This window comes from Silene latifolia, chromosome 5, assembly GCF_048544455.1.
Source record: "Silene latifolia isolate original U9 population chromosome 5, ASM4854445v1, whole genome shotgun sequence".
NCBI classification, from domain to species: domain Eukaryota; kingdom Viridiplantae; phylum Streptophyta; class Magnoliopsida; order Caryophyllales; family Caryophyllaceae; genus Silene; species Silene latifolia.
The window spans coordinates 3,246,296-3,253,834 of NC_133530.1; positions in this window are offsets into that span (position 1 = coordinate 3,246,296).

Here is a 7,539-nt window from a genome sequence, read left to right on the forward strand (position 1 = left end):
GGTTACCTCACTAGCTAGGCCATACATAACCCTACTCCATATCATCCAATTTTTTTTTTTTTTTTTTTTTTTTTTTTTTTTTTTGGTAGCACATCCAAAAATTATTATTTGCTTGGGTAGCAAGATGATATTTTGAAGCGATTTTTAATTTCTATGGTGTAGAGTGTTACAACTTACAACTTGTAATACACATAACACATGGTCCACCCTACTAACTACTAAGGTGACCCTTTCCATTTAAATTCATTAATCCATCTTCTACAATTGAAGAGGTCTTAATCTAGCTACTGATTCAGAATATCGTAACAATATGTCACATATATATCCGAACTCCCCTGTTCCACATATTGTATTGAACTTGTGCCTCATTTAACAACAAAAGGATATACTTCCTCTAATTCACCATTTTCTTAAACAGATTATTCGAGTTTTCTTCCTTATTTCTTTTTTTGGGTTGATTTGTGTTATCCAAATTCAATAACATGTGGGTATGAATAAGATGAGCATGTTTGAGAACAAGATTTAGCTCAGATGATAAGAGTTCGCTTACTCCAATTATGAAGTAGGGTGTTCGATTCTCACCTGTGATATAGTGCGCTCACTTAAACCAAAAAAATAAAAAATAAATGAGCATGTTCCAATTTGTCTACTCAATAATTGGAAAACAAATACGTGAGAGAGGCGGTGATACGATTCTTGAGGGTGACGTATTATTTAAATTGGTGCATGGGTAGGAGTCGAACGCGGGTGAGCAGACTTCAATAGCAGTACCTCTAGGAGATCAAACAAAGTTGGGTTTTTACGGAATAACCAACTAAGCCGAACTGATTGCAGTCGGGTCCGGGTTTTAGGAATAATTAAAGTCGAAATAAAACTGATCTTCAGATTAGAGTTAGTTAGAATCTTAGCTAATAAGTTTAATTTTTTTGTTTTTTTGACAGCAAGTTTAATTATTTAATCTGTTGATTTAGTTTAAATTAGTTTAGATTTAGGCCCTGTTTGGTAATCAGCAGATTGATATTAGAAGAAACAGATTGGTCAAGCAGATTATAAATAACAATTGGATTAACAGGTTTGACTAGTATATTTCAATTAGCAGATTTAGTAGAAGTGTTTGGTAATTAGCAGATTTTGGTTAATAGATTGTTGTATCTATGTGTAGATTGTTGACGAATTCATATTTCACAATCTACTAATGTGAATATGCTGGGTAGAGCTTGGAAAACAGTAGATTGAGCTTCAATCTACTTTTTCAATATGCCATTTATCAAACACTCAAAATAGTAGATTGATGAGTCAAACATGCTAAAAGCCTTGAATATGCTGAAAATTTCCCAATCCGCCGTTTACCAAACACTCCCTTAATAATTGTTATTGAGTTTGTTAGGGAGTCTCGATGGCTTAAGAGACCTTACTATTATTTACAGGATAAGTTGTATGTTTGTTATTCATTAAACGTTAACAAGAATTTTAGGAAAAAATTATCAAGGTTGATCACAAAATTTCATATTTGAGAAGGCAACCATTGGATCAAGATTTCGGTGAATCTTTGACCCAAATATCCAATTGACTCGAAGTCTAGGCTGACTTTTAGTCAAATATCGTTACCAATCTCGTCTATTTCGTTCATCCTTAAACGCACGAATTCGAGACCTCTATCAAACATCTTTCTTTTATTTATTTCGCTTCCGCATTCATATCAGACGGTCTGTTACAGTCTTACTAAGTTATTTAAATATCACATTTTTCATACCTTTTTTATGTTTTTCATAGTATTACTATCTTTTTTTTTTTTGGTGTTGACCAGGAGTATCCCCTACCGACAGCTGGGGCAATCTCCTTCGGGGTACTGAAGGATATTTAATGGGTTGACCCCTCCCAAGTTTGGCTTTTTCATTCGCAATAGTCAGGAATCGAACCCATGACCACTTGTTTAAGAGATGAGAGCCCTTATCACTCACACCAGCCAACTTTGGTATAGTATTACTATCTTTGATTGTGATTCCAAATGACATTTACTACTAACGGTTTCATTACTTTTGGTAACCTTTTTTTGAGAGAATACTTTTGGTAACCTTAATAGTTAAAATTGCAAAAAAAAAATTAATATAAATTGCTGTCTTAATTAAGACCATCTCTCAAAAGACTTATTTCAGTTGGAAATCAACTAGAGCCTAAATGCTAATGTTAAATACGTACTCCGCAGTACTTACATATATCGACTTTGTAGTAGGTGGGTATATGTATCATGTATACGCGATTTAGATGCTGAAATACGACTTTAACTGTTCGGTTTGATTTTAAGTACAATAATTCTTGTATAATATCATTTTACAAAGGTGTCGTCGTAAAATCAAGTGATATTTTAACTAAATAACCGCATTAAAATAGCTTCAATCAAATCATATGTGTTTGGTGTGGTGGTGGCTCACCTCATTCCTTAACCATGAGGTCAGGGGTTCGATCCCTGCTAATGGGAATGGAGCAAGCTCTTTGGCCAGCTGTTTACCTCTTCGTGAGAGCACGCGACACCCCGGTTTACACCAAAAAAAATAGCTTCAATCAACGACCAATTTTCCATGATAAGGTTTTGGCATATTATTTTACTTAAAAACACTAAGGGGTATTTGGTTGGTTCTCTTGATTTGCTCCATTCCAATGTTTAATTGAAATATTTTGGAATGAAGTTAGATAACCAATGAATTCTAACTTCATTTTAACCCCCTAGAATCTCATAACCACCTTCCCATCTAGGTATCAAACTCCATTCCTTTCTTTTACAATTTTAAGATTCTACTTTGGATCGATGGGGAGGGTAGGAACGAATCGATAGAATCGAATCGTAGAATCGTAAGATTTTACAAATTCACTAAATATAGTATTTTATTTGATAATAAAAACATACTCCCTCCTATTCTAGATAAACCTCCATATTCATTGGGGGCACTAGAATTAAGGAGATGGATTAAAATAAGGTAAAGTATTGTAATTGGGTTAGGTAATTGGAGAGAGGGAAGGTATTGTAGAGTATTATTGTGGGTGAGATGATTAAAATAAGTATTGTTGTGGGGTAAGTTGATTAAAATAAGTATTATTGTGAGATGAGGTGGGGTATTGTTGTGGGGTAAGGTAATTAAAATAAGTATAAAACTTTACTAAATAGGGAAATAGAGAAAATATTGTGAATAGATGAAAAAGGAAAGAGAGAAGGTTATGTAGAATAGGAGAGAGTATAATGGAAGGTTAAAAAACTGATTTATCAATATTTATCCATGAAATATTGATAATTAATTATTTTAGTATCATTGTATGAACATGATTCAACAACTTGCACCAAAATTTGCGTTTTACGATGTCATTTTATAAGAATATATATTAATATATTTACAATGGAATCGGATCGTAGGATCGTAAATCCGTAGGATCGTATTATGATTTTATCTCTAGTCGAGCATTTTTAGATCGTAAAATCGTAGAATCGTAGGATCGAATCGGGATTCTGACAACAATGCTTCTATGGATTCATATTGGAATTCATTCCATTCCATGTTATTGAACCAAACGACCCGTAATAATACATGCTCTTAAGGTAACATTCAAAAAAATAGTTACAAAATAGCAATCAATACATATATATAAAGCAGGAACTTTTCGAGCGATATTAGAGAGTCCAACTTTTTTAGAATTCCTAATAAGTGTAGATCTAGATTTTAAAATTATCCTAATCAAAGTAAATTTATGAGAAAGTAATCCTAATAGAAGTAAATCTAATAATTTATGAGAAAAATAATACTAATAGAAGTGGATCTAATAATTTATCGACTATTCTTTACTAAAATAATAATAGAAAAATAACTCTATATATTTATTTTAGAAACATTTATAAAGCAAAAAAAAATTCATATAATAAACGTATAAAAGTGTTAAAATTGTATATTTTATAAACATACAATTAATCTTTGTGAGAAAAAAAAGGATCCTAATTTCTTACAAATAAAAATATTGACATAAATCTAATTTGTTCGATTTTAAGTACTTAGAAAAACTCGTGTAGTAACAAAGATAATTTTATTTAAAAACTTTTTTGAATATTTAAAAGATTTACACGAGTTGTTAATTATAACCAAACCCGTAATTGTCTTACAAAAACCTTAGGACAAAACTTATTTTTATTTTTAAAAAAATATTTCAGGAAAAAGTAACATGTTATAAAAGGAAAAAGAAGTAAAGATTAACATTTACTTAACATTTGGCAGAGAAAAATTTCTACAATGACAATAGTAGAAATAAACAACTTCAACGATGACATGAAATAGTTTTAACTCTGATTTACTATACCGTATCAAATGTGTATGATTAAATCACCAATAATATCACATCAGATTAAAAAAAATTGAGCTACCATTTATAAATATTAAATAAGTCTCATATCGATTTTGTGAAATGAGCCAACAAATTAAATACAAATGAACAAAGTCAAGAATTATGATTTTATGCGGGACGGACTAATAATCCAAGAACCAGCTAACTATGAATAAATCAGTGTACGATAAATATATAGAAAAATTGTGAGAACTATATATAATCTACCATTATATCACCGATTTTTTTCTTCAAATTGGTTTCAAATTCATATTAAATCCATAATAGACGTTAAAAATGTATTGAACTGCCAAATATACAAAATTAAGCGGTTACATCAATTTTTACTTTCTAAATTCCAATTCATCTATGTGTTTTTATTCACTTAATTATTTACCGCGGTTTGCGTATGGTCAAAGTGCAATAGTTTTTACTGTAGCTTTTCATTTTTTATTTTTTTTGGAAAATTTCCATTTTGGTCCCTGAGGTTCAGATTAATTCCACTTTAGTGTCCTGAGGTTTGCATAATTCTACTTTGGTGTCCTGAGGTTTCGACTACTTCCCACTTTGGTAACCTGAGTTTTGAATAAAATTTCATTTTGGTGACCTCAAACCTTTAATAGTCAACCTTTATCTTAATTACATTTTCAGTAAAATAAAGTGCAAAATTGGATATTAAACTGCATACAAATTACAAAATAGTATAATCAAAATAATATTGCAAAAAAAATGCCTTTATTTTCAAAATATTTTTTTAGTACTCCCTCCATTCTATTTCAATAAAATACTCCCCACGTATATTAGATAAATGGGAAGATAAAAGATGAATAGAGAGAGTATAAAATACTAAGATTGTTATGTATAGGTCACTAAAGTGGGAAAAAGTCAAAACCTCAAGGCACCAAAGTAAAATTATGCAAACCTCAGGGGACTAAAGTGAAATTAGGCTAAACCTCTGGGCATCAAAGTGGAAATAGTTCTTTTTTTTAATGGTTAACTATGAGATATCCCATATGGGTTTAGTTGAATATAACGTACTCCTTGGTGTAATAAATTAGGTCAAACTCATATATATTGGTTAAGAAGTGAAACGATTGTACATATATATTTAGTAATTTGAAGCCATTTCTTAAAATTAAAACTCTTTTCTGAAAATAAATTTGTTCATTTTGTTATTATAAATAAAGAGTAGACACCAAGTCTTTCTTCTGACGGGTATATCCGTCACAAGCTTGCGACGGATCAAGTACTACTCATGTGGGTAGATAAGACAAAACATATTGATACTCCCTAGGCATTCTGTTTTTGTCTTATCTACCCATATGAGTAATACTTGACCTGTCGCAAGCTTGCGACGGATATGTCCATCATAAATGAGGATTTGTGAACAGTAAATAAAAATGTAAGATAATGAGACTTAATTTTGTTAATAAATAACATTTCAAATAAACAAAAATGGGTTATAATTTTAATAGAATTAATCTAAAACTAATGGAGTTTAAGAGTAGTATCCTAATATCCTACTCTCTCCTATCCACACAAAACTCCTGATTTATTTTTTTGGAGGTCAAACTTTGAAAAGTTTGACCGTTAATTCACTCAAAAATATATCTCACATCTAAAAAATTAGATTTCATATTTTATATATTTATTATGAAGTTCATAGGGAACAACCAGTCTTAATGGTAGATAGTCAAAAACAAATTTTTATTGTTTAGAGATCTAATAAAAATCCTCCAAACAGGCTACATATATAATTGAGATACATGTTGTTTTACGTACCACCATTAAACATTTACACTATCGTATTGCTTACAAAATGGAATATTGGTAAATGTTGTATGTTAATTTAATTTGTGAATCTTATGAAACCAGTCTCAGTTATCACGTGTTCATTTTATGGAATTAAACCACATTTAATGACGCTTTAAATTAACTAAAATCGGTGGTGCGTACAACAATAAAAATAAGTAATTACATAATTCAACTGATGTCTCTTCGGATGCTATACAACTGTTATAACTAATAAAAAAAAAGTAGCTTTTATGTTAAAGGGACTGATGATCCATCAACAATCAACCCTAAAGTTTTTTGTGTTCCGATTTCAACATAGTTGGACTTTTTTTTATCAACTTAGTTGACTTCTACTACCAAACCATGACAATGTAAACCAACGTTTGAATTCTTAGAACATTCAACATGCATATTGTTAAGGATGATCCTAATGGGAGCCTCATGCATTCTATGTAATGAAATCACATATATTTGTGTACAGTTGTTTAGAGACTATTAAATTATTGAAATTCGGTATGGAACTGATTTTACGAGAAGTATATAAAGAGCAAAACACTCTCTTAATTGTAGATAGTCAAGGTAAACTTATACTATAGGAGATCTAACATTTTCTCTAAACACACTAAATATTGATAATTATGAAACTTGTTGCTTTACGTAACACCGTTTAGTTTTACGTAGTTGTTATAGATTAAAATAATTTGCAAAACTCATAAAGGTCTGTCGCAGTTATTAAGGGCGGTTCATTTGGTGAGCTGCACTATGTTTATGGAGATAACTATTGTATTTAATTAAAACCAGTGATACCTATAACAATAATGGAAAAACTAATTACATACTTTTACCATACTACTTGATGTTTCACAACTGAAATGATAACTACTAAATGACAAAACTTCTATGCTAGAAACACTAATAGTTTATTGATGATCAACTAGACGGCTACACAAACCACGGACTTTTGTTTATCAATGATTTAAACATAATTGAACTTTTTTTTATCAACTATAGAATATATTTATACAGATGATCCTAATGAGAGCCCGTGCATCGCACGGGCTTTTCAACTAGTGTGTAACAATTAAGCATCACATATAGCCTAAGTTTTTGTTCTGATACAAATTATTATGTAAGGCCACTTTATACATAGGACTAGCCTAATAACAAAAAGTCCAAATAAATCCGTTAATATAAACTTGTAAAATAATATTTTATTTTGTTAACATAAAATTTACTATTGAAAAATAAAAAATAAAAAATAAATTCAATTCAATGTTTCTTTGGGCTATTTTCTTATTGGGCTAGTTCTACACAACTACGCTATAGAACGGACATATAAGAGAGTTGTTTTTGTAAAAGACTATGGTACTTTACAACATAAAC